Source organism: Somniosus microcephalus, chromosome 13 (assembly GCF_052327205.1).
Source record: "Somniosus microcephalus isolate GS21.2 chromosome 13, FLI_Smic_1.0, whole genome shotgun sequence".
Taxonomy (NCBI): Eukaryota; Metazoa; Chordata; class Chondrichthyes; order Squaliformes; family Somniosidae; genus Somniosus; species Somniosus microcephalus.
This window is the reverse complement of record NC_140999.1, coordinates 109,664,960-109,690,378: the sequence shown is the minus strand read 5'-3', so window position 1 is coordinate 109,690,378 and position 25,419 is coordinate 109,664,960. Positions and strand designations below refer to the sequence as shown.

Genomic DNA, 25,419 nt, shown 5'->3' with positions numbered 1-25,419 from the left:
TATGAGAGTAAGCTAGCCGGGAACATAAAAACTGACTGTTAAAGCTTTTATAAATATGTGAAGAGAAAAAGATTAGTGAAGTCAAGCATAGGTCCCTTACAGTCAGAATCAGGGGAATTTATAATGGGAAACAAGGAAATGGCAGACCAACTAAATGCACACTTTGGTTCTGTCTTCACAAAGGAGGACACAAATAACCTCCCAGAGATGCCGGGGAACATAGGGTCAGATGAAAGCGAGGAACTGAAAGAAATCAGTATTTGTAGGAAAATGGTGTTAGGAAAATTGATGGGACTGAAGGCCGATAAATCCCCAGGGCCTGATGGTCTACATCCCAGGGTACTTAAGGAAGTGGCCCTAGAGATAGTAGATGCATTACTGATCATCTTCCAGAACTCGATAGACTCTGGAACGGTACCCATGGATTGGAGGGTAGCTAATGTTACCCCACTATTCAAAAAAGGTGGTAGAGAAAAAGCAGGGAATTATAGACCGGTAAGCCTGACATCGGTAGTGGGGAAAATGCTAGAGTCTATTATAAAAGATGTAATAGCAGAGCACTTGGAAAGCAGTGACAGGATCGGACAAAGTCAACATGGATTTACAAAAGGTAAATCATGCTTGACTAATCTACTGGAATTTTTTGAGGATGTAACTGGTAAAATAGATAAGGGAAAACCAGTGGATGTGGTGTATTTGGACTTTCAGAAGGCTTTCGATAAGGTCCCACACAAGAGATTAGCGTGCAAAATTAAGGCACATGGGATTGGGGCAAGGTATTGACTTGGATAGAGAACTGGTTGGCGGACAGAAAGCAAAGAGTTGGAATAAACGGGTCGTTTTCCGAGTGGCAGGCAGTGACTAGTGGGGTACCGCAAGGATCGGTCCTAGGACCCCAGCTGTTCACAATATATATTAATGATCTGGACGAGGGAATTGGATGTAATATCTCCAAATTTGCAGACGACACAAAGCTGGGCGGGAGGGTAAGCTGCGAGGAGGATGTCGGGAAACTCCAGTACGATTTGGACAGGTTGGGTGATTGGGCAGAAACATGGCAAATGCACTATAATGTGGATAAATGTGAGGTTATCCACTTTGGTGGCAAAAACAGGAAGGCAGATTATTATTTGAATGGCAATAGATTGGGAGAAGGGGAAGTGCAAAGAGACCTGGGGGTCCTTGTGCACCAGTCGCTGAAGGTAAGCATGCAGGTGCAGCAGGCGGTTAAGAAGGCAAATGGTATGTTGGCCTTCGTAGCAAGAGGGTTCGAGTACAGGAACAAGGATGTCTTGCTACAGTTGTACAGGGCCTTGGTGAGACCGCACCTTGAGTATTGTGTGCAGTTTTGGTCACCTTACCTGAGGAAGGACGTTCTTGCCATGGAGGGAGTGCAGCGAAGATTCCCCAGGCTGATACCTGGGATGGCAGGAATGACGTATGAGGAGAGATTGTGTCGATTGGGCTTATACTCACTGGAGTTTAGAAGATTGAGAGGGGATCTCATCGAAACCTATAAAATTCTGTCAGGTCTGGACAGGCTAGATGCAGGAAGGATGTTTCTGATGGCCGGGGAGTCCAGAACCAGGGGTCATAGTCTAAGGATAAGGGGTAAGCCATTTAGGACTGAAATGAGGAGGAATTTCTTCACCCAGAGAGTGGTGAACCTGTGGAATTCTCTGCCACAGAGGGCGGTGGAGGCCAGTTCATTAAATATATTCAAGAAAGAGTTGGATATATTTCTTGAGGCTAAAGGGATCAAGGGATATGGGGAAAAGGGAGGGACAGGGTACTGAATTTGGATGATCAGCCGTGATCACATTGAATGGCGGAGCAGGCTCGAAGGGCCGAATGGCCTACTCCTGCTCCTATCTTCTATGTTTCTATGTTTCTATGTTGACCGCTTTCGACTCGACCAAAAAGGCGCTCGCCAACGCCACCATGCTCGCTCACCCACAGCCCAACGCCAGGGTGGCCCTCACCACGGACGCCTCCGACCACGCGGTCGGCGCCGTGTACGAACAGTGGGTCGACGGGGCCTGGCAACCTCTGGCCTTTTTCAGCCGCCAACTGCGCCCCCCGGAGGCCAAATACAGCGCCTTTGACCGCGAGCTCCTCGCACTGTACCTGGCAGTCCGCCATTTTAGATTTCTTCTGGAGGGCCGCCCCTTCACCGCGTTTGTCGACCACAAACCCCTGACATTCGCGATGGCAAAATCTGCGGACCCGTGGTCAGCCAGGCAACAACGCCAGCTCGCCACGGTGTCCAAATTCACCACGGACATCCGGCACGTCTCCGGTCGAGACAACGTGGTGGCCGACTGCCTATCCCGCCCCGCCGTCCACGGCGCCCACCTGGCAGTGGACTATGCTCAACTGGCAGTGGAGCAACGCACCAACCCCGATCTGCTCTCCGCGCCCACAACCCTCCCAGGGCTGCGACTGACCGACGTCGCCTGCGGCCCGTCCGCCGTCACAGTCAAATGCGACACCTCCTTGGCGCAACCCCGCCCCGTAGTCCCGGCGTCCTGGCGAAAACGGGTGTTCGACATCGTCCACGGCCTCTCACACCCCGGCACCCACGTGTCCACTAGACTGGTGGCCAACCGATTTGTCTGGCGCGGCCTGCGCAAAGATGTGCGCCTCTGGTCCAGATCCTGCATAACTTGCCAGCGTGCCAAAATCCACCAGCACGTCAAAGCCCCACTCGAGGAGTTCACCATGCCAGAAAGAAGGTTTGACCACGTCCACATCGACCTCGTCGGCCCCCTGCCGCCATCACAAGGTCACACGCACCTGCTGACAATCGTGGACCGTACCACCCGCTGGCCCGAGGCCATTCCACTGATGTCCATCACCACCGCCGACATCGCGAGGGCGTTCATCGGGATCTGGGTCGCTCGGTTCGGCGTCCCCTCCGACATGACGTCGGATAGAGGCCTGCAGTTCACCTCTGATCTGTGGGCCGCCATCGCCCGAAACCTCGGGGTGGCCGTTCACCGCACCACGGCTTACCACCCCCAAGCCAACAGACTGTGCGAGCGATTCCACATGTCCATGAAGGCGTCCCTCCGCGCCAGCCTCGAGGACGAGGCTTGGATCGACCACCTCCCGTGGGTGCTACTTGGCCTATGCTCCGCGGTCAAGGAAGACCTGCAAGCCTCGGCGGCGGAACTCGTGTACGGCCAGCCGCTGTGCGTACTCGGAGAGTTCCTGCCCACCGCCACGACCCCCTAGTCGGCTGACCAGCAACGCCGCGCTTTCGCCAACCAAGTACAACAGTTCGCTCCGGTACCCACCGGCCGGCACGGTGAACCAGCAACCCGCGTACCACCTAGCCTGCACATGGCCAAATTTGTTTTCGTGTGCCATGACGCCCACCGAGGACCTCTACGGCCCCCATACGACGGACCCTACAAGGTACTCCAGACGGGGAACAAGTTCTTCCTCCTCCAAGTGGGCGGCAGAACTGACAAGGTGTCGGTCGACCGGCTCAAGCTGGCGCACCTAGAGCCCGACGAACCCGTTCAAGTGGGCCAACCCCCACCGCGGGGCAGACCGCCTAAGAGCCCGACGCGTCCGACCGCCCCGCTCCCGACACCAACCGCCAAGAGCCGTTCCGGCCGTGCCATCAAGCCACCATGCCGGTTCGTACACTCCCTACTAGCGGATTCTGGGGGGGGCTGTGTGGCGTACCGATCACAGAAAGGACACAATCCGCTTTTCGGTCCGTAGACTATAAATCAGGCGTCATGCCTTTAAGAAGGATCACACCTTTAAGAAACTCGATCTGCAACATTAAGCCCAGAGCGGGGGAGGGGCAGTCTAAGCTGTGGACTGATGAAAGACAGTCGGACTTGGTGTAGTCTCTGATGCCATTTTTGTGTTCAACATGTGGTCTCAACAATTAAACCTGTTCTGTTGAACCTCTACGAGTTCAGTATATTTTGTTAGGAGTACGTAGACTCCTACACCCCACTATTTAAAAAAGGTGGTAGAGTGAAAACGGGGAATTATAGACTGATAAGCCTGACATCGGTTGTGGGGAAAATGCTAGAGTCCATTATAAAAGATGTAATAGCAGAGCACTTAGAAAACAGTGACCGGATCAGACAAAGCCAACATGGATTTACAAAAGGTACATCATGCTTGAATAATCTACTAGAATTTTTTGAGGATGTAACTGGTAGAATAGATAAGGGAGAACCAGTGGATGTGGTGTATTTGGACTTTCATAAGTCCTTCGATAAGGTCCCGCATAAGAGATTGGCATGCAAAGTTAAAGCACATGGGATTGGGGGTAAGGTACTGACTTGGATAGAGAACTTGTTGGCAGACAGGAAGCAAAGGGTTGGAATAAACGGGTCTTTTTCCGAGTGGCAGGCAGTGACTAGTGGGGTACAGCAGGGATCGGTGCTAGGACCCCAGCTATTCACAATATATATTAATGATCTAGATGAGGGAACTAGATGTAATATCTCCAAGTTCGCAGACAACACAAAGCTGGGTGGGCGTGTGTGCTGTGAGGAGGATGCAGAGAAACTCCAGTATGATTTGGACAGGTTGGGTGATTGGGTAGATGCATGGCAGATGCAGTATAATGTGGATAAATGTGAGGTTATCCTCTTTGGTGGCAAAAACAGGAAGGCAGATTATTATCTGAACGGCAATAGATTGGAAAAAGGGGAAGTGCAACGAGACCTGGGTGTCCTTGTGCACCAGTCGCTGAAGGTAAGAATGCAGGCGCAGCAGGCGGTTAAGAAGGCAAATGGTATGTTGGCCTTCATGGCGAGAGGATTCGAGTACAGGAGCAAGGATGTCTTGCTGCAGTTGTACAGGGCCTTGGTGAGACCACAATTTGTGTATTGTGTGCAGTTTTGGTCGCCTTATCTGAGGAAGGATGTTCTTGCCATGGAGGGAGTGCAGCGAAGATTCACCAGACTGATACCTGGGATGGCAGGAATGATGTATGAGGAGAGATTGGGTCGATTAGTCTTATATTCGCTAGAGTTTAGAAGAATGAGAGGGGATCTCATTGAAACTTATAAAATTCTAACAGGACTAGACAGACTAGATGCAGGAAGGATGTTCCCAATGGCAGGGCAGTCCAGAACCAGGGGTCACAGTCTAAGGATAAGGGGTAAGCCATTTAGGACTTAGATGAGGAGGAATTTCTTCACCCAGAGAGTGGTGAACCTGTGGAATTCTCTACCATAGAAGGCAGTTGAGGCCAACTTATTAAATATATTGAAGGAGTTAGATATATTTCTTAATGCTAAAGGGATCAAGGGATATGGGGAGCAAGCAGGGACAGGGTACTGAATTTGGATGATCAGCCATGATCTCATTAAATGGCGGAACAGGCTCGAGGGTCCGAATGGCCTACTCCTGCTCTATCTTCTATGTTTCTATGACCCCTGTCCCAGAACTCAGGGTGGGGATATCACAGACACAGACCCCTGGCCCCCGAGCTCAGGGTTAGGATATCACAGGCACAGGCCCTGTCCCAGATCTCAGGGTGGGGATATCACAGACACAGACCCCTGGCCCCCGAGCTCAGGGTTAGGATATCACAGGCACAGGCCCTGTCCCAGAGCTCAGGGTGGGGATATCACAGACACAGACCCCTGTCCCCGAGCTCAGGGTAGGGATATCACAGACACAGACCCCTGTCTCCGGGCTCAGTGTAGGGATATCACAGACACAGACCCCTGGCCCGGAGCTCAGGGTGGGGATATCACAGACACAGACCCCTGTCCCCGAGCTCAGGGTGGGGATATCACAGACACAGACCCCTGTCTCCAGGCTCAGGGTAGGGATATCACAGACACAGACCCCTGCCCCCGAGCTCAGGGTGGGGATATCACAGACACGGACCCTTGTCCCCGAGCTCAGGGCGGGGATATCACAGGCACAGACCCCTGTCTCCAGGCTCAGGGTGGGGATATCACAGACACAGACCCCTGTCTCCGGGCTCAGGGTGGGGATATCACAGACACAGACCCCTGGCCCGGAGCTCAGGGTGGGGATATCACAGACACAGACCCCTGTCCCCGAGCTCAGGGTGTGGATATCACAGACACAGACCCCTGCCCCCGAGCTCAGGGTGGGGATATCACAGACACAGACCCCTGTCCCCGAGCTCAGGGTGTGGATATCACAGACACAGACCCCTGGCCCGGAGCTCAGGGTGGGGATATCACAGACACAGACCCCTGCCCCCGAGCTCAGGGTGGGGATATCACAGACACAGACCCCTGTCCCCGAGCTCAGGGTGGGGATATCACAGACACAGACCCCTGTCCCCGAGCTCAGGGCGGGGATATCACAGGCACAGACCCCTGTCTCCAGGCTCAGGGTGGGGATATCACAGACACAGACCCCTGTCCCAGAGCTCAGGGTGGGGATAGCACAGACAGAGACCCCTGTCTCCGAGCTCAGGGTGGGATATCACAGACACAGACCCCTGTCCCAGAGCTCAGGGTGGGGATATCACAGACACAGACCCCTGTCCCCGAGCTCAGGGTGGGGATATCACAGACACAGACCCCTGTCCCCGAGCTCAGGGTGGGGATATCACAGACACAGACCCCTGTCCCAGAGCTCAGGGTGGGGATAGCACAGACAGAGACCCCTGTCTCCGAGCTCAGGGTGGGGATATCACAGACACAGACCCCTGTCCTGGAGCTCAGGGTGGGGATATCACAGACACAGACCCCTGTCCCCGAGCTCAGGGTAGGGATATCACAGACACAGACCCTGTCCTGGAGCCGAGTGTTCTCTGTGGTGGTCCCTTCAGTTGTACAGCAGCTCCCTCACAGTGACAGAGGCGGTTGGCTCTGTAGAACCCGTGGGGATGGGTTGACACTGCCATGTTGTACACGACACATAATGGTGAAATTTCACTTTTAGTCCATTCAAGCCGCTGGCCAAAAGACCTCCGCTGTAAGTAGATTTATTTTGTGTGACTGGGTGCGGCGGACTGTACCCACTGAGTGTTCTGGTTTCCTTTAAAGTAATTAAGGCCCAGTGTACATGTCATGCGCTGAGCACCTCGGTCTATACAGTGATACTTCGGTCTCGGAGGACGCCTAAGCACCACTGACTGGCGTGCAGGTGCATTTGACACCTCCCCTAGAATAAAAGGGGAGAAACTTATCCATGAGCCCTCTGGACTGCTTCATTCACAGGAGCAGCTCCTGCTGCCTGAAGGAAGCCTCAGATTGCAGCTGCTGATGTTCGTGTCACTTTTTGTTCTCCATTTAGTGGCTACAAAAGGTCAGATCAGTTCCTCACAGTGAAATATCAGCCTTAAATAGCAGACAAAGATCCCCAAGCTTTCTTTTCCTCCTTGCTGCTGTGGGCACTGGCTCCCTCCGGCTCCTCGCCGAGTTGCCCATTCATGTTCCGTGAGCCCGTACAGTGAATGCTGACTCTGCGTTACCTGATTGGATGGCACAAACAGCCTTTTCTCACCCCCACCCCACCATCTCCAATATTTTTTATGACTAATAAAGAAAAGTGTACAAAGGAAAATGCCCCTATAATTTTTATCCCAGGGTTGCTTGCAGCAGTGTCTAGGAGTTTTAATCTTTAATTCCTGCAGACTCCAGGACAATTCTGGAGAGTTGGCAAATGGCAACCCTACTGAGAGCAACAGCATCAATCTCTGTTGTGTGTGCTTCGCCTTCACATGATCCAGTGTCATCTGTGACCTTTCGTGGTGAGTTTAACTTCTGCATTCTACCTAACAATAAACTGTTGCAGTAATTCCCAGTGAAAGGGGAACAGACTGTGGCAACAGCTGTTAATCTGGGCATGGTTTTGTCTAAATATAAATTGTGTCGGGGAAATAATTCTGGTGGAAATCCCCATCCTCTGCTTGTTATTAATTAGCAGATGTTTTGTTTAGTTTTTCAATAGCCAACGTACCCTCTAGAGTTATTAAAAATATACATTTTTAATTAAAATGCCACCGGATAATTATTTTTTAAATTTAAGAGTGAATCTCATCCAAATGTGATTTAAAATACAAAATGGCTGCCATGATCAAACAGCCTGTCATAGGTTAAGTACAGTTTCCTTGGTCATCTCCCCTGGTGTTATTCACATTAAGTCAGTGATGCACAGTTTTATAAGAACAGTTGTATTATACTATTGTAATAATGTCTGAACTGGATTTCTAAATATATAATCATTCTGTAATGTTAAAATCAGCCAGTTGTCTCAAACATTCAGGCAGCAGAAATGAAACCAGGCTGGTTGCCTTGGTAATCAGGAGTGTTAACTAGCTATCCTGAGAGTGAGTCACAGTTGAGACATACCAGTTTTGATACTCCTTTTCTGTGGCTTTGAAATGATGGGAAAACCCCAGGAAATCATTCCATTGAAATGTTTAATTGCTGACATTAGCTGTTTAAGGTTATGAACGAGAATTGTTTTCATTTGGTGTTGATTGCTAGCTTATGTGGGTGAATTAAAATGAGAGGCATGTTGTTTGTCCACAATTCTAAAGGTGGGTCCAGTTCATGGCCTTCAGTGATCAACAGCTCAGCAAGCTAAATCCCAACAGCACAGAGTAAGGCAGGTGACAGAGAAGTTTGTGTGTCTCTCAGACAGACTGGGCAAAGAGGTCTAATAGCAAAAAACAGAAAGATTGTGGTGTATGTAACCTGTTCCACCTTAAGAGAACTACCTTAAGAGATGTACTACTTTCTCTTGGCTGCTGTATACTGTAATACCGGTGGTGACCACACCGGTATATAAACGTTGTGTAGGGATTTGCTGGGCAGTTCAGCCCTGACCTCTGAATAGTAAAGACCTGTTAAAAGTTATTCTTGTGGTCTGTGTCCAGTGATTTATAATAAGCATAGCTGGGACACACAGACTTAACAGTGGCGACGAGTCCGATCTTACCCTGCGGCAGTTTTACATCCAAGGCAGCTTCGTCCTCAGAACGGGCGTCGAGAAGAGGCATCCGCCCTCATCATCCTGCTGAGCACCATCGCACGGGAGGCATCGAGAACCCGGGTTAAAAAGAAAAATTCTGACCACGAAGCCCTCCATCAGCGACAGGCAGTGATCATCCCTTCTACCACGGTGGTGGGTAAGCCGATCAGCGACACGAGCAGAAAGTCGGCCGCGTTGACTGTGGAGTGGGGGAGGGAAAACGGAGGAAAAAGGGCGGAGAACTCGACCACGGCCGGTGAAAAGGGCCGGGCTGCAATCGAGGCTGAGAGGCGCAGCAACTGGGGCAACTTAAGGCACGAGAGCCGCGGAGAACTCAAACGCAGCCGGTGTAAAGGACCGGGCTGCATGCGGGGCTGAGAGGCGCAACAGCAGGGGAAGTGTGAATGCCCACAGGAACCGCGGGGAAGTAAAAGCAGCGTCGGGGAATTGAGAACCGCTGGGGAGGCGAGAACGGCAGCAGCACGGCAATCGCCATTGCAGCCAGCGGGGGAAGAAGGCAAACGCGGGAATCCGCCATTGTCGTCGGCGGGGGAAGAAGACGAGCGCGGGAAAGACCGCCAAGCGTGGGAAGCCGCCATTTTAGTAGGCGGGGGAAGAAGACAAGCGCGGGAAGCCGCCATTTTGAGAAAAAGAAAATTTTTTAAACTTGCAAGGATGCCTAAACATGGGAACATTAATACCTTTGATAGCGATATCGAAGATTGGACCACGTATGTAGAACGCATGGAAGTTTATTGTAAAGCAAATAAGGTACCAGATGATGAGAAAGCACTAACCTTATTAAGCTCAATGGGTGCGAAGACATACGGGCTATTGAAGCACCTTCTATCACCAGATAAACCGGCGGATCAGACTTTCGCGAATATTGTTACTGTCCTGAAAAATCATTTAAACCCCACGCCGCTGATGATAGCGGAACGATTTAAATTTTACAGAAGAACGCAGCTGAAAGACGAAAGCAACGCTGAATTTTTAATTGAACTGCGTAAGCTATCAAAGTACTGTCAGTTTGGAATAGGACTAGCAGATCTGCTGAGAGATAAATTTGTGTGTGGATTGTTAAAAGAAGGAACACAAAAGCGACTGCTTGAGGAGAATGATCTTACGCTTGATAAAGCTGTCACTATTGCAGCATCGCACGAAGCCGCAGCGAGAGGCACTGCGGAAATGCAGCTACGGTCACCAGAACTCAGCACCAATCAAATGGTCTTGGGTACAGTAAAATGTTATCGTTGTGGAAAGACAACGCACGATCAGAACCAGTGCTGGTTCAAAAATCAGGAATGCAGAAAATGTGGCAGGCTTGGTCACATAGCTAAAGTATGCCGGTCAGGAAAGAAGACCAGCAACAAAAAGTCACCGCAGGAAAAGTACAGAAAGGTACACAAGGTGACAGAGAACAGTTCGAACGAACAGAAGTCAAATTCAGACTCCAGCAGTAATGAACTGGGTAGTCTAAGAGTACACAATGTTGGTAATGAAGCAGACCTCCAAACAATCTGGGTCACACTTCAGATAGCAGGAGTCCAAGTGAAGATGGAATTGGACACTGGATCGGCATTGACGGTCATGAATAAGCAAGATTACAAAAGGTTATTCCCACATATTCCCCTACGGGATACGGAGATTGTATTGAAAACATACACGGGGCAAAGAGTATACCCCATCGGGAAGATAGAGGTAAAGGTGGTCCACAAGGGCAAAGAAAGCCGAGGAATGGACTTATATGTGCTACCTGAGGGAGGTCCACCACTACTGGGACGGGAGTGGATTAGGAAAATAAATATGGACTGGCATTCCTTAAAAGCACTAACAGTAGATTCCGGTAAAAAAGATGTCAAACCTAAACGATTGTCCAGAATATTGGACGATGCTAAAGAGGTGTTCCAACAGGGACTGGGAACACTGAGAGGAATTACGGCAAACATCAAGGTTGAAGAACATGCAAACCCGAAATTTTTCAAAGCCAGACCGGTACCTTATGCGATACGACCTGTTGTGGAAGCTGAGCTGGAAGGGCTAAAACGTTCAGGAGTACTGTCTAAGGTAGACTGGAGTGAGTGGGCCACGCCCATTGTTCCCGTCATGAAGCGTTCATCGAGCAACAAGCCAGGGGAACCGGGGAAGGTTCGCATCTGTGGAGATTTCAAGATCACTGTTAATCCGGTGCTTCACACGGTGCAGTATCTGCTTCCGCGGATTGAGGATATCTTCGCTTCGTTGTCTGGTGGGAAACACTTCACCAAGATAGACCTGGCGCAGGCATACTTACAGATGGAAGTTGAGGAAGAGTCACGCCAGTATCTCACGATCAACACGCATAGAGGCTTGTACCGGTATAATAGACTGGTTTTTGGAGTGGCATCGGCTCCAGCAATTTGGCAGAGGGCCATGGAGCAGGTATTACAGGGAATTCCAGGCACACAATGTTACCTGGACGATATTCTGATTACAGGAGATGATGACGAGGAACACCTTACAAATTTGGAACTGGTGCTCACCAGATTGAAAGAATATGGACTTCGAGTTAATCGCCAGAAATGTGAGTTCTTTCAGAAGCGGATCTCGTACTGTGGTCATGTCATTGACCAGGAGGGGCTTCATAAGTCTCCTGACAAGATCGAAGCTGTTGTGAAGGCTCCCGCTCCGGATAATGTATCGCAGTTGAGGTCGTTCCTAGGGTTGATTAACTATTACCATAAGTTTCTGCCAAATTTATCCACGGTGCTGCACCCGCTGAACGCTCTTTTGCAGAAGGGAGTACCATGGAAGTGGAGCGAGGACTGTAAGAGGGCCTTTCGCAAAAGCAAGGCATTGATCACCTCAGAGGAAGTGTTGGCTCACTTCAACCCAACGCTGCCTATTCGTTTGGCTTGTGATGCTTCTCCATATGGTATTGGGGCAGTACTCTCACACAAGTTGCCAAATGGCCTGGAGAGGCCAGTTGCGTTCGCATCCAGATCATTGACCTCCGCTGAGTGCAACTATGCTCAGATAGATAGGGAGGCTCTCAGCCTTGTGTGGGGAGTAAAGAAGTTTAATCATTACCTGCAGGGCCAAAAGTTTACGCTTCTGACAGACCACCAGCCGTTGGTATCCATTTTTAACCCTAAGAAGGGTGTTTCGGTGATGACAGCACAGAGACTCCAGAGATGGTCCCTTTCCCTAGGGGCACATCAATATCAGATCGAATTCAAAGGTACAAAGCAGCATGGTAATGCTGATGGGCTGTCGTGCCTGCCACTACCTACAGAGGAGGAGGCACCGACGGTTGACCCTGTTGAGTTATTTCACTCAACCATCATCGAATGTTTACCAGTCACCAATGCAAGTATTGAAAGAGAAACCAGGAACGACCCGACACTGTCCCGGGTCTACGAAGTGACAGTGAAGGGATGGCCAGCACATGGTGATCCACTGTTACCGGCATTCTCAGCAAGACGAGAACAGCTGTCCGTCTGTCAAGGAACATTGATGTATGGAACAAGGGTGATTATTCCTCCTAAGTTAAGAGAGAGAGTTCTAAAGGAACTGCATGAAGGTCATCTGGTGGGAGTCAAGATGAAAAGCCTTGCTGGGGCTTATGTGTGGTGGCCGGGTATCGACCAACAGATAGAGGATCTGACAAAAAGCTGCTCAGGGTGCCAAAAAGTGCAAAATGCACCTCCGATTGCACCGCTGCATCCATGGGAATGGCCTTCAACCCCATGGCAACGTGTACATATTGACTTTGCTGGTCCATTCATGGACTCCATGTTTTTAATTGCGGTGGACGCACATTCTAAATGGCCAGAAGTGATTAAGATGACTACCACTACCTCGGAAAAGACGATCGCGGTGCTAAGAACGATATTTGCAAGAAATGGATTGCCAGAACAAATATGTTCAGACAACGGACCGCAGTTCGTGTCAGAAGAATTCCAGAAATTCATGAAGAAGAATGGGGTGAAACATTATACCTCTGCCCCATATCATCCGGCTACAAACGGGTTGGCCGAGAGATTTGTACAAACGTTCAAAAAAGCAATAAAGGCCATGAGCGAAGATCAGATTCCACTACAACACAAGGTGGACAAATTCCTACTGGCATATCGAAACGCCACTCATGCAGTGACAAACCAAAGTCCTGCCATGATGTTCTATAACAGGAGGTTGCGGTCCAGGTTGGACTTGTTAAAACCAAATGTGCGGAGGGAAGTTGAAAACAAACAGTTCCAGCATATAAATAACAAGACCACTCGGAGTTTCGAAATAGGACAACCAGTGTTAGCCCGGGACTATAAAAACGAGAAATGGCAATCTGGAACAATTCGGGCCAGACAAGGACCCCTGATGTACACGGTAGATATTGGTGAAAATGTAATACGGCGTCATGCTGACCAACTGGTAGAATCGAGAACAAGGGTCGAACCCAGGGTTACGGCAGAGACAACCGTGGAAGAAGTTAGTGAACCTGAAGCATCTACCTCAGAAGTGAATGTACCTGAGGATGATGTCCAATCCATAAGAGATCAACTAGATGAGTCACCCCAGCAACGAGAATCAGAGACCCCTGAAAGGCGTTATCCAACTCGAATCAGGAGGCCTCCTCAGAGACTGAATCTTTGAACTGTTTTGCATGAAGTTGTATATATATATATCTATATGTTATTATGTTATGTTAAATGGGGATATAACTGTTAAGCTAAAAAGGGAGGATTGTGGTGTATGTAACCTGTTCCACCTTAAGAGAACTACCTTAAGAGATGTACTACTTTCTCTTGGCTGCTGTATACTGTAATACCGGTGGTGACCACACTGGTATATAAACGTTGTGTAGGGATTTGCTGGGCAGTTCAGCCCTGACCTCCGAATAGTAAAAACCTGTTAAAAGTTATTCTTGTGGTCTGTGTCCAGTGATTTATAATAAGCATAACTGGGACACACAGACTTAACAAAGATCAGCTAGCTTTCTTAGAGTCAGAGAATGATACAGCACAGAAGGATGCCATTCGGCCCATTGTGCCTGTGCCGGCTCTTTGAAAGAGCTATCCAACTAGTCCCACTCCCCTGCTCTTTCCCCAAAGCCATGCAAATTTTTTCCCTTCAAGTATTTATCCAATTCCCTTTTGAAAGTTACTGTTGAATCTGTTTCCACCGCCCTTTCGGGCAGTGCATTCCAGATCATCATAACTCGCTGTGTAAAGGAATGTTTCCTCATGTCGCCTCTGGTTCTTTTGCTAATCACCTTAAATCTGTGTCCTCTGGTTACCGGCCCTTCTGCCACTGGAAATAGTTTCTCTTTATTTACTCTTCAACCATTCATGATTTTGAACTCTTCTATCAAATCTCCTCTTAACTTTCTCTGCTCTAAGGAGAACAAACCCAGATTCTCCAGTCTCTCCACATAACTGAAGTTCCTCACCCCTGGTACCATGCTAGTAAATATCTTCTGGACCCTCACTAAGGCCTTGACATGCTTCCTAAAGTGTGGTGCCCAGAATTGGACACAATACTCCAGCTGAGGCCTAACCAGCGTTTTATAAAGATTTAGCATGACTTCCTTTCTTTTGTAGTCCATGCTTCTATTAATAAAGCCTTATTTTTTTTTTAACAGTCTCTCAGCTTGTCCTGCCACCTTCAAAGAGTTGTGTACATACACCCCCAGGTCTCTCTGTTCCCGTTTAAAAATATATAATTTAGTTTATACTGCCCCATCTAATTCTTCCTACCAAAATGTATCACTTTGGAATAGCTTGACTTGAAAGTGGGCTCACACTTAGAGATTTGGTAAGGTTATTTTTCATAATCCGAGAAGAATAGGAAGTTGACCATTTTCACTGTCAAACCATGTACTGTTCATTCGTGTACTTCATGTATAATAAACCAGTTTATTGGTTTGAAATTGGAAAAACACTAAAGACTATTCACAACTTTCTTAGAGAGGGGAATGCACTTTGCAGCACATGCGATATCTAGATACAGCCCCCACCTCAAGTATCTAATCACTGAGATAATCGCACTTAAATAAGGTGAGAAGAACTGATTGAAGTTGCTTGAAAACCTACCTTTGCCTGAAATCAGCGGAACTTTGAAAACCGTGAATAAAGAGGATTCAGTAATGAAGGTATTCACACTTTAACAAGGTGTGGAATGTGTAGTGTATGTACCTTTAAGGGGAGAACTACTTTTTACAGCTCCTGTATACTGTAGTACCGGCAGTGACCACACCTGTATATAAACCCTGAGTAGGGATTTGTACTGTTAGTTTTAGAGTAACCCTCATCCAGTAAACACCATTGATTGTTCCTCTGCAGTCTCTGTCTATTTATTGAAGGACACCATACATCAAGATTCACGGATTTAACATTGGCGACGAGTGGATTCAAACCTACCTGCAACTAGAAGGCCGAGTCCAGAAATACGGGCGTCGACCATCCAGAGAAGACTTGAGCATCGCAGAGGAGGCTGTGGAGAGCTGGCCTTGGTTCTCCAGTCATGACGATCCAGTGCAATGGGCTGGCAACAGGTACGGCGCAGACCCTTCCCTGGACAGCGGTGGCTGGAGCCGACCGACGGCACAGAAAAAGGGCGAGCAGCGTCGACGGGGTAAGAGAGAGGGTAAAGCGCACAGGGCGCAGCCGGGGTTCAGGACCGAGCGGCGTCAACGAGAGAGGCGTGCAGGAAAATGCGCAGAGCGCGGCCGGGGTTCAAGGGCTGAGCAGCGTCCGTGGGGGAAGAAAGGAAAGCGCGGGAGACGCCATTTGAGCCGCAGCGGAGAAGAAGGGAGAGCGCGGGAGACGCCATTTTTGAGCCGCAGCGGAGAAGAAGGGAGAGCGCAGGAGACGCCATTTTTGAGTCGCAGCGGAGAAGTAGGGAGAGCGTGGGAGACGCCATTTTGAGCCAGCGGAAAGAAGGGAGAGCGTGGGAGATGCCATTTTTAGCCAGTCTAACCACACCCAGGGATGCCGAAGAGTGGTAGTGTCACAGCGTTCGACAATGAAGTCGAAGATTGGGCGACACATGTAGAACGCATAGAAGTGTACTGCAAGGCGAATGAAGTGCCAGATGCCAGGAAAGCACTGGTATTGTTGAATTCAATGGGTGCAAAAACGTATGGCTTACTACGAAACCTAGTAACCCCAGAGAAACCAGCGGAAAAGAATTTTGAAAACATAGTGTCAATCCTACGGGACCACTTAAACCCCACACCGCTGCTGATAGCAGAAAGATTTAAGTTTCACAAAAGGAACCAGCATAAAGATGAAAGTAATGCTGAGTATTTAACGGAACTCCGCAAGCTATCGAAACACTGCCAGTTTGGAACGGGACTAGCAGATACTTTAAGGGACAAGTTCGTGTGTGGGCTTCAAAGTGAAGGAACCCAGAAACGGCTTCTATCAGAAAAGGATCTTACGCTGGACAAGGCTTTCAGCATTGCAGTATCACACGAAGCAGCAGCACGGGGCGTGGCTGAGATACAACAGAGACCACAAGAATATGGCACAAATGAAATGGCATACGGAACAGTGAAGTGCTATCGCTGCGGCAGAACAACACACGACCATAAGGATTGCTGGTTCAAGGACCAAGTGTGCAGACAGTGTGGAAAAGTAGGACACATAGCAAGAGTCTGCAGGTCGGAAAAGAAAACCAGCAGCAAGAAATCTCCACAGGAGAAGTACAAGAAGGTACATAAGGTGACGGAGAGTAGTTCAGACGAACAGAAAAGGGATACAGACTCCGGAAGCAAGGAGCTGGGTTGGCTGAAACTACATAATGTGATCAAAACAGAGGATCACCAAACTATCTGGGTCACGCTCAAGATAGCCGGAGTCCAAGTGAAAATGGAATTGGACACAGGATCAGCCCTAACAGTCATAAACCGAAGGGACTACAAGTGGCTATTCTCACATATACCCTTGAGAGATACAGAGATCGTCTTGAAGACGTACACGGGGCAAAAAGTCTACCCCAAAGGAAAAATAAGGGTGAACGTTATATATAACGGCAAGGAAACACCAAAAATGGACCTGTATGTATTGCCAGATGGAGGACCACCACTACTAGGACGTGAATGGATCCGGAAGATACAGCTAGATTGGCATTCCATACAAGCACTGACTGTAGATGCCAAAAAGGATGACGACGTCACACCTGGACGACTGTCAAAAATGCTAACTGATGCACAAGTGTTCCAGGAGGAACTCGGAACACTAAAAGGCATAACAGCGACGATCAAAATAGAGGAAAATGCAAGCCCAAAGTTTTTAAAGGCCAGACCGATGCGTTATGCGATCCGCCCAGCCGTCGAAGCAGAGCTGGAAGGTTTGGAACGTTCAGGAGTACTGTCCAAAGTGGACTGGAGCGAGTGGGCTACACCCATCGTTCCTGTAATGAAGAGGTCATTGAGTAATACGCCTGGGGAACCAAAGAAGGTTCGCATCTGTGGGGACTTTAAGGTGACAGTGAACCCAGTCCTTCACACGGTACAATATCTGCTTCCGCGGATTGAAGATATTTTCGCCTCGCTATCTGGAGGGAAATGCTTCACTAAGATTGATCTGGCCCAGGCGTACCTGCAAATGGAGGTAGAAGAAGCCTCGAAACAATACCTCACGATCAACACTCATAAAGGTCTCTACCAATACAACTGGCTGGTGATCGGGGTAGCATCAGCTCCGGCTATTTGGCAAAGGGCAATGGATCAAGTCCTGCAAGGGATTCCAGGGACCCAATGTTATTTGGATGACATCCTGGTCATGGGCGAAAATGACAGTGATCACCTCGCCAACCTGGAGCAGGTGCTCACTAGATTGAAGGAATATGGGCTCTGAGCTAATCGCTACAAATGCGAGTTTTTCCAGAAGCAGATCTCGTATTGTGGCCACGTTATTGATGAAGAGGGGTTACATAAGTCCCCTGAAAAGATTGAGGCAGTAGTCAAGGCTCCAGCACCGGAAAATGTGTCACAACTGAGGTCGTTCCTCGGGCTGGTGAACTACTACCATAAGTTCTTGCCAAATTTGTCTACCGTACTACACCCACTGAACACCCTACTGCAAACGGGAGTACCATGGAAGTGGAATGACGAATGTAAACGAGCTTTCCAGAAGAGCAAAGAATTGATCACATCAAAAGAGGTGTTGGCTCATTTCAACCCAGCACTACCAATTAGGTTGGCGTGTGATGCATCACCCTATGGCATTGGAGCGCCGAAGCTTATGGCGGGCAACTGTCTATACCGGGCGATTAACCATAACTATTTGCCATCACCATAGAGGTCAATTACACAAAGATGCCGTTTGCAATGTAGTAACCATGCCTGCTATTTTGAGCATTACAATAAACTTTCTGTTAAATCTGTGAATCTTAATGTATGGTGTCCTTCAATAAATAGACAGAGACTGCAGAGGAACAATCAACGGTGTTTACTGGATGAGGGTTACTCTAAAACTAACAGTACAAATCCCTACTCAGGGTTTATATACAGGTGTGGTCACTGCCAGTACTACAGTATACAGGAGCTGTAAAAAGTAGTTCTCCCCTTAAAGGTACATACACTACAATTCCTCCACTTTTAGATTAACAGTACCATAACATTCATTTAACAATTAAATATCAACTAATTACAATTAACACTTTTAACATGCAACATTAACTGAAAATAGTCTATTTATAAATTCAGTCTTTGGGGAGGCTTCCTGATCCTTTCTGGATAGCGCCTTTCCTGAGTGTCTTGCTCTTGGTGCTGAGGCGATTCTGGCCCCCTGTCGTCGGTTGGTTCATCAGCTTCCGATGCTACGGTTTCTGGGGTACATGCTACCGGTATGTCGGGTTCATCACCAGGTACGTATGGGCGAGACATGGGGTTGACTCGTTCCTGTGACGCTAAGATCTGATCGACGTGGCGTCTCACAATGTTCTCCCCAACATCCACTGTGTACATTAGTGGCCCCTGCCGTGTGCATATCATTCCGGGTTGCCATTTCTCTGTTCGGTAGTCATGGGCCAAGACTGGTTGTCCTACATTGAAGCTCCTTGTCGGCTTCTCATTGATGTGCTGGAATTGCTTTTTCTCAACATCTCTTCGTACATTTGGCCTGAGCAAATCCATACGCGATCTCAACCTTCGGTTAAAGAACATCATGGCCGGGGTCTGGTTGGTGACTGCATGTGCCGCATTTCTGTCGGCTAACAGGAAATTGTCCACCTTGTGCTGCAGTGGAATGTCGTCATCGCACATGGCCCTTACTGCTTTCTTAAAGGTTTGCACGAACCTCTCAGCCAATCCATTTGTGGCTGGATGATACGGGGCGGATGTGTAATGCTTTACCCCATTCCTCTTCATAAATCTTCGAAACTCCTCGGACACAAACTGTGGTCCGTTATCAGAGCAAATCTGCTCTGGCAAGCCGTTCCTGGCAAATATGGTCCGTAGGACTGCAATAGTTTTTTCCGTGGTGGTGGAGGACATTTTGATGACCTCAGGCCATTTCGAGTGCGCATCCACGGCTATTAAAAACATTGAGTCCATGAATGGACCAGCAAAATCAATATGCACCCGTTGCCATGGAGATGAGGGCCACTCCCATGGGTGTAGAGGGGCATGTGGTGGTGCATTTTGGACCTTCTGGCAGCCTGAGCAGATCTTTGCCAGGTCCTCGATTTGCTGATCGATCCCCGGCCACCACACATAAGCCCTAGCAAGGCTTTTCATTTTCACCCCTCCCAGATGGCCTTCGTGAAGCTCATTGCGCACTCTCTCCCTTAACTTGGGTGGAATTACCACTCGGGATCCACACATCAAGGTCCCCTGGCATACTGACAGCTGTTCTCTTCTGGATGAGAATGCTGGCAACAGTGAGTCGCCATGTGTTGGCCATCCCTTCACCGTCAAGTCATATACCCGAGACAGTGTCGGGTCATTTCGGGTCTCCTTCTCTGTATCAGCATTAGTTACAGGCAAGCGTTCAATTATAGACGAATGAAATATTTCGACAGGGTCCACTGCTGGTGCTTCCTCCACAGTAGGCAGTGGCAGGCGTGATAGCCCATCAGCGTTTCCATGCTGTTTCGTGCCCTTATACTCGATTTCATATTGGTTCGCCCCTAGAAAAAGGGACCATCTTTGTAGCCGTTGCGCAGTCATCACTGGAACGCCCTTCTTTGGATTAAAGATGGAGACAAGTGGTTGGTGGTCAGTCAGCAAGGTGAACTTCTGCCCGTGCAGATACTGGTTGAACTTTTTCACTCCCCACACTAGGCTGAGGGCCTCCCTGTCAAACTGGGCGTAGTTACGCTCGGCTGAGGTTAGTGATCGTAACGCAAAGGCTATTGGCCTCTCTGAGCCGTCTGGGAATTTGTGCGACAGCACCGCTCCAATACGATGCATCACATGTCAAACGAATTGGTAGTGCTGGGTTGAAATGGGCCAACACGTCTTTTGATGTGATCAATTCTTTGCACTTCTGGAAAGCTCGTTTACGTTCGTCATTCCACTTCCATGGTACCCCCGTTTGCAGTAGGGTGTTCAGTGGGTGTAATACTGTAGACAAATTTGGTAAGAACTTATGGTAGTAGTTCACCAGCCCGAGGAACGACCTCAGTTGTGACACATTTTCCGGTGCTGGAGCCTTGACTACTGCCTCAATCTTTTCAGGGGACTTATGTAACCCCTCTTCATCAATAACGTGGCCACAATACGAGATCTGCTTCTGGAAAAACTCGCACTTGTGGCGATTAGCTCGTAGCCCATATTCCTTTAATCTAGTGAGCACCTTCTCCAGGTTGGCGAGGTGATCACTGTCATTTTCGCCCGTGACCAGGATGTCGTCCAAATAACATTGGGTCCCTGGAATCCCTTGCAGGACTTGATCCATCGCCCTTTGCCAAATAGCCGGAGCCGATGCTACCCTGAACACCAGCCGATTGTATTGGTAGAGACCTTTATGAGTGTTGATCGTGAGGTATTGTTTCGAGGCTTCTTCTACCTCCATTTGCAAGTACGCCTGGGCTAGATCAATTTTGGTGAAGCGTTTACCTCCAGATAGCGAGGCGAAAATACCCTCAATCCGTGGAAGCGGATATTGTACCGTGTGAAGGACTGGGTTCACTGTCACCTTAAAATCCCCACAGATGCGGACCTTCTTTGGTTCCCCAGGCGTATTACTCAACGACCTCTTCATTACAGGAACGATGGGTGTAGCCCATTCGCTCCAGTCTACTTTGGACAGTACTCCTGAACGTTCCAACCCTTCCAGCTCTGCTTCGATGGCTGGTCGGATCGCATAAGGCACTGGTCTGGCCTTAAGAAACTTTGGGCTTGCATTTTCCTCTATTTTAATCGTTGCTGTTATGCCTTTTAGTGTTCCGAGTCCCTCCTGGAACACGGAACACTTCTTTTGCATCAGTTAGCATTTTTGACAGTCGTCCAGGTGTGACGTCGTCATCCTTTTTGGCCTCAACCTTCAGTGCCTGTATGGAATGCCAATCTAATTGTATCTTCCAGATCCATTCACGTCCTAGTAGTGGTGGTCCCCCATCTGGCAATACATATAGGTCCATTTTAGGTATTTCCTGGCCTTTGTATATCACTTTCACCCTTATTTTTCCTTTGGGGTAGACTTTTTGCCCCATGTACATCTTCAAGACAATCTCTGTAGCTTTCAAGGGTATATGTGAAAATAGCCGCTTGTAGTCCCTTTGGTTTATGACTGTTAGGGCTGATCCTGTGTCCAATTCCATTTTCACTTGGACTCCGTCTATCTTGAGTGTGACCCAGATAGTCTGGTGATCCTCCATTTTGGTTACCTTATGTAGTTTCAGACAACCCAGTTCCTTGCTTCCGGAGTCTGTATCACTTTTCTGTTCGTCTGAACTACTGTCCATCACATTATGTACCTTTTTGTACTTCTCCTGTGGAGATTTCTTGCTGTTGGTTTTCTTCCCTGACCTGCAGACTCTTGCTATGTGTCCTGCTTTTCCACACTATCTGCACACTTGGTCCTTGAACCAACAACACTTCTGGTCATGTGTTGTTCTGCCGCAGCGATAACACTTCCCTGCTCCATATGACATTTCATTTGTGCCATATTCTTGCGGTCTCCGTTGTATCTCTGCAGCGCCCCTTGCGGCTGCTTCATGTGATACTGCCATGCTGAAAGCCTTGTCCAGCGTAAGATCCTTTTCTGATAGAAGCCGTTTCTGGGTTCCTTCACTTTGAAGCCCACACACAAACTTGTCCCTTAACATATCTGCTAGTCCCACTCCAAACTGGCAGTGTTTCGATAACTTGCGCAGTTCCGTTAAGTACTCAGCATTAGTTTCGTCTTTATGCTGGTTCCGTTTGTGGAACTTAAATCTTTCTGCTATCAGCAGCGGTGTGGGGTTTAAGTGGTCCTGTAGGATTTCTACTATGCTTCCGAAATTCTTATCCACGGGCTTCTCTGGGGTTATTAGGTTTCGCAGTAAGCCATAAGTTTTTGCACCCATGGAATTTAACAAAATCAGTGCTTTCCTAGCATCTGGCACTTCATTCGCCCTGCAGTACACCTCAATGTGTTCCACATATGTCGCCCAATCTTCGACTTCATTGTCAAACGCAAAGATACTGCCACTCTTCGGCATCCCTGGGTGTGATTTAACTGTCAAAAATGGCGTCTCCCGCGCTCTCCCTTCTTCTCCGCTGGCACAAAATGGCGTCTCCCGCGCTTTCCTTTCTTCCCGCGCTCGCCCTTCTTCTCCGCTGCGGCTTCTAAAAATGGCGTCTCCCGCGCTCTCCCTTCTTCTCCGCGGCTCAATGGCGTCTCCCGCGCTCTCCCTTCTTCTCCCCGCGGACGCTGTTCAGCCCTTGAGCCCTGGCTGTGCTCTGCGCGTTCTCCTGTGCGTCTTTCCCGTTTCCGCCGCTCGGTCCTGAACCCGGCTGCTGCTTTACCCTCTCTCTCTCTGTTTTTGTTTTTCCTCGACGCCGCTCGGTTTTCAACTCCCGGCTGCGCCCTGTGCGCTTCACCCTCTCTCTTATCCCGTCGACGTTGCTCGGCTTTTTCTCTGCCGTCGGTCGGCTCCAGCCGCCGCTGTCCGGGAATGGTCTGCGCTGTACCTGTTGCCAGTCTGTTGCTGGATCGTCGTGGCTGGGGAACCAAGCCCGGCTCTCAACAGCCTCCCCTGCGATGTTCACTCTCTGCCGGACGACTGGGCGGTTGCTCGTTGTTGACGCCCGTGCTTCTGGCCTCGACTTTCTTCCACCGCCCTCCCGGAGTGAATCTTTGAAGGGAAATGCAGAGTTGCAGGTAGATTCGAATCGACCTCGTCGCCACTGTTGGATCCGTGATTCTTAGAGTATGATGTTTTCCAATAACTACACGGAGGCTGTAACTTAACAATCAACAGGTGTTTACTGGAGTAGGGTAGTCTCAAGACTGGCAGTACAGAGGCATGCTCAAGGCCTATATACAGGGGTGGTCACTGCCGGTACTACAGTATACAGGAGCTGTAAAAGTAGTTCTCTCTTAAAGGTACATACACTACAAAAGCCAGTTAAATAAACGGGACCAATCGATGTTAACGAGCCCGCCCAAAATTTAACAATGAACCAAGACTGATTTGGCAGGCAGATAAGCAAGGCCTCAGATGGTATAATTGAGGCCTGCTTTTACACACAGACAGTCATTCGGACAGTCAGTGAATTGAAGGAACAGTTCATTCGGACTGTCGTTTCGGAACAACGACAGAGGCACAGCTCATTCGAAAGACACATCAGCCTCGGGATAATCAATCGACGGAAGGACAACAGAAGGAGAACGGAAAGGAATCGCGGCAACCAAGGGCCCCAAGAAACAGACAACCAACAATATTACCAACAGCTAGGTAATATTGGGCCACCGCGACCAACAAGAAACCAACTCGGAAGAAACCGAAGATCTGCAAGCTTTTCCACTCTACAAACTATTCCTACGTTTGGTGAGCATTTTTCCTGGCCCTCTGGAGTCCAACCTAGTTAGTGTAGTGGGATTGGGAGGGGTGAAGTATTCTGTCTATTGTTATTCTCCCTCGTATATTCCGAAGTGTTCCCCCCTTTTTGAGTGATAAGATTATTGTATTGTATTTTTCCTTCTCAAATAAAAACCAACGCTCTTGTATCAAATTCAGTTGTCTGCTGCAATTTCATTACAACTCCCAAATAAGTCCAGGTCTAGAACCAAGGGAGTGGGAGCGATTCGAACCGCTCAGGAGTCAGAGGTGAAGCTGACCCACACACCACCCCTTACATAATGGTGACCGTGGCACGAGCTTGGCAAAAGGGATGTGATGCTGTGGAAATAAGATGGAGGAGAGGATTTCCTCATGTATTTGAGAAGGTGAATATCATCGAGAAATGGGTGACCAGTCTGTTGCGCGCTGAGCGTCCCATGGATGCTGCAGCCAAATGGACTGAGAGCAAGGATCATAAAAAGTCGGTGGAAAAGGCCATCTGGTTGGTCTGCACCCTGCAACAGATCCAGCTTTTAGATCAGCACATTAAGATGTTAACAGAAGAGCTGCAGGAGGCAGCCAAACTGTCTCAAGCAAGGGCTATAGCAGGGGTGGGATTACTGCAGGAATTACAGGCCCAAAGTCAGGAAAGACTACAGATAGTAGAGAAACATAGGAACAAACAGGAATATTTTCGGTGTCAAGTCACCAAGGCAAAAGGAAATGAGCTGGTAATGAAAGAGGAGAACGCCCGCCTAGCAAGACAAGTAAGAGAGCAGGAGGAGAAAGTAAGAGACATAAAGGCAGCCTATAAGATAGCGAGCGCACAGGGGTTTGAAGATGCAGATCATGGCCTCTGCCAGGAACAGATAGAGAATCTGAGCCTGGCCCTAAGGAAGGCAGAGGGCATGGTGTGCCTCATAAGCCCGAAGGCAGGCCAGGCGGATTTTATAGGGAACGAGGGAAGAACGGTTCAGACATCACTGGTAGTGCCAAGGGACGACCCGGTTGAGGAACAGGAGGTCCCACGACCAACACCCGTAGCGCCAGGTTTTAGCGAGGTCTGGCCGCGGGGGGGGGGTGGAGTCAGGGGTAGAAGTGGAGGTGGAACAACCCCCGCAAGAGAGGCCGGAACCGGGACCGATGTGCCCAGCCCGGCATCGGAGGTTCGGCCCACTCGTTAATGGCGAGGACGTGGGACCCCTCCAAAACCAGTTCGTATTACACTATAGCACCCAACAGCTTAGGGCTATGGTGAGCCATATCCCAAAGCTCTCCGAAAAAGGGGACCCCTTGGTCCACTTCAGGGAAGTAGAGCAGGCAGCCTGCGTCAACGAGTGCGATGACGCTGAGCAAGCCAAAATGCTGCTATTCTCTTTGGAGAGTAGGCTCCTCCAATTCCTCTCTGATGAGTGTAAGAGGGGGCAGAGCGGGTATGAGGCGCTCAGGGATGAAGTTCTGGAGGCCATGGGGATGAATGAGGGAAGTCCTTTCTCC

General features: G+C 49.1%; 1 long non-coding RNA gene across 1 annotated transcript; it reads left to right on the top strand.

Moving 5' to 3' along the window:
* Window positions 1–7,314: 7,314 nt before the first annotated feature.
* LOC147108534 (uncharacterized) lies at window positions 7,315–24,094 on the top strand. Its single transcript, XR_015080722.1, has 2 exons — window positions 7,315–7,723; window positions 23,613–24,094. It is a non-coding gene; the product is annotated as an uncharacterized LOC147108534 (long non-coding RNA).
* Window positions 24,095–25,419: the final 1,325 nt, after the last annotated feature.